Source organism: Alnus glutinosa, chromosome 7, assembly GCF_958979055.1.
Source record: "Alnus glutinosa chromosome 7, dhAlnGlut1.1, whole genome shotgun sequence".
Lineage (NCBI taxonomy): Eukaryota > Viridiplantae > Streptophyta > Magnoliopsida > Fagales > Betulaceae > Alnus > Alnus glutinosa.
Genome location: NC_084892.1, coordinates 14,835,826 through 14,838,875, shown reverse-complemented (window position 1 = coordinate 14,838,875; position 3,050 = coordinate 14,835,826). Strand labels below are relative to the sequence as shown.

Sequence of the window (3,050 nt, the reverse complement as noted above, 5' to 3'; positions counted from 1 at the left end):
ATAATATTAAATAATGTTTTGGTTAGTTGTGATGATACTCAAATGATTTTTTTTTTTATCTTAAAGTTGGTGCTTAGTCTTAATAAAAGGGTTTAGTTATTATATATTGGGTTTTTGGACTAAGAATTGATTTTATGTTGTAAATCAAAAGTGGAAGTGCAATGTTAAAATTGGTTTTTTTAACAGAACTAAGTTTTGGTGTATTATGGTTGAAAGCTTTTAAAATTGGTGGTGTGATATTAATATCTTGCTAGAAATATGCATAGGTTCCATTGCTTTGTAATTATTATTGTTTGTACTCTTTTGTAAATAACATGTTTAGAAATTTACTTGTATTTAGTAAACTTTCCGGGGAGTGATCCTTACACTTTTTGTGCACAACAATGGTACAACACCAAGGCACATTGGGGTGGAACCCAATGTGTGGGCCCCACTCCAATGTGCCTTGGTGTTGTGTCATTGTTGTGCATTATGAGTGTTTTGATCATTTTCCAAACTTTCCACGTATGCTTTTGTGTCATTTGTGACGCGTATTTCATTGTAATTATTGTAAAGGGCATTAAAGGACTTTTTAATGAATGTCTAGAGGAATTTCAGTCAACTCAATGTATTGTGTTATAAATCCCAAGTCTTTATGAAAAATTATATTCCGCTGCAATTTTATAACTCTGATGACGTCGTAACGTCACGTGCAAAATCAAAATTTTTACTTACGCCTTTTTGTAAAAGGCGGGTCATTACAAATGTTGCTGATTGATGAGCATTTGGATGTTATACTGGGCCTTCCGGACAAATGCTCGGGATTCGACTTCTTTGACCTGGAATTTGCACAGAATCTTCTTTGACCTTCTTGAAGCAAATTTCTGAAACAAAGACTTTGAAATAAACGGCATCCCTAATTCACAACTAGCTGCCCATGCCTTCTTATGCCTATATAGCTGATTGCCTTCTGTTCAGGAAAAACTCGCACCTCTCAGTATATTACTAAACTTCTTCTCCCTCTCTTCTTAATTATTTATTCCTCCTTTTATCTTTCTCTTCTTTTTCTTCTTGTTCACTCGAGTAGCAGAGAGAGAGACAGAGATGGTGAGAGTGAGAGAGAAAATCTGAGAGGAGAAAAACCCGTTCCTTTTCCCCTTTTCTTCCCCTTCCTCCTTCTCTTCTTTCTTCTCCCTTCTCCTTCTTGCTTGTTCTTCCTTTCCTCTTTTCTAACCAAGAGATGCAGAGAGACAGAGCAAGAGAGTGAGAGATCATGGGATTGAGAGAAATATGAGGGAGAGAGACTCGGGTGAGATAATCGAACCAAGGGAGGAACGGACCCGATCGTGGAGGACCCAGAACCTGAAACTCGTCAAACCCGAGAGACCCAGATCAAGTCCGCCATGGGTCATCACCGGTGACAGTCCTAGTAGTTTTTCCGGCAATTCCGGTGACCTGATGATGCGATTTCCGGCACAGACCCGTGATCATTTTTGCCCCCTTCTCGATGGATTTTCTGGGTAAATCCTCTAATTAGTGATTCTTGTAGATTAGCTTGATTTATGGTTTATTGTTGATTTGTTGGATTTTTCTCTGATGTTGGTTGATTTCCCGGTTGTTATGGGTATTTGGAGAAGTTGATTTTCGGTTCTGTGGGTGTTTTGGGTACGTCCCCTGTTTTGAGAGTGACCGGGCCGTGTTCTTGTTTGATGAATTTGGGAGTTAGGTTCACCAATCCTCTGTCCAGTGGTGTTTTTCCTCCCTGTTTTGGTTGAGCCGTGAGGTGAGTATTGAAGGTTGTTGTGATCACTTGGTGAATTTTGGATTGATTGTTTTTTGGGTGTGTGTATTTCGGTGGTGTGTAGGTGTGAGATCCTTGTGTTTCCTGTTATGGGTATGTGTTGACTGTAGGTGACTTTCGGAGTTTTGGTCATCTTAGCCGAGTGGGCTAATTTGGGATTATTATGTTTTTGGTTCAAGATAGCCGTAGAATGTTTGATAGTGTGAATGGGTACGTTGTTGGTTTTGACTGTGTGTATTAGCAGGAGAGGTTTCGGGTTCTGAATATCTTGGATTGGTTATGATTATAGAATTTTGGATATTTAGGCTTTGTAGCTTGTTTGGTCAAGTAGTTGTGAGAAGTTGATTGGTCTTTTAGTCTCGGGGTTTGATCAGTTATAGGTATATTGGTTTGATATAATTTTTATAGAAGCCAGGTTTAGGTGTTATTATTGAATAATAATAACATTATTATGTAAAGAAATTATATAAATAGAATTAGGATTTGTAGATGATGATGTTAACACTTTATGTGTATACATATGTATTTATTGCAGATAACGAGTTAAGAGACTGCGAATATAACAGTAAGTATCTCTATACTTACTGAGGACGAAGCTGGTGGGTTTTTCCATAATATTGTGTTTACTGCTTTATTTAATTTATTTGTGCATGTGAATTTACATGTTTTATATTTTAATTAAACTGATCAATAACAAACCTGGTGAATGCAACGGGGGGCGAAGGTATTGCCAGTGGGACCTTAGGTTCCCATAAAGATAATAATAATCAAATGTTGTAACCGTAGGTTTACAGGCCAGTTGGGACCTTAGGTTCCTAGCCCCAGATAAAATAAGCTTTAAGTGAGAGTTGGCTAATGATATGCAAATTTGTTTAACTCGCAAGCGCATGAATCGTATGTAGCATGGTGCGTGCAAGTGCGAGGTCGAATCCGCAGGGAAGTGTGTGTGAAGAAAAGAAAATCGCTTTCTATTTAAATAAATCTTGTTTTTACCTAGACCCAAAGATTTTGGAATTTTTGTAAACAAAATAATAAACAAAAATAAACTAAATAAGAACAATTTATAAAGAAAGACACTAAGGTATCGGAATTCACCAAACCAAATCAAACACCCTACTCTTGCATTTTATTCATAAATTCAATTCAATGGGCTCAATATTCAAATTCAAATTATGAAAACATTTGAAGAAATCAATTCAAACAAATCACAACGATTATCCCTTTTTAATTGAAATCCTCTATTGTATCCGGAAATCACAATAGATATCCC

The 3,050-nt window shown here is 36.9% G+C and overlaps 1 long non-coding RNA gene across 1 annotated transcript; it reads left to right on the top strand.

Moving 5' to 3' along the window:
• Window positions 1-977: 977 nt before the first annotated feature.
• On the top strand, window positions 978-2,478 carry LOC133873720 (uncharacterized). Its single transcript, XR_009901148.1, has 2 exons — window positions 978-1,499; window positions 2,316-2,478. It is a non-coding gene; the product is annotated as an uncharacterized LOC133873720 (long non-coding RNA).
• Window positions 2,479-3,050: the final 572 nt, after the last annotated feature.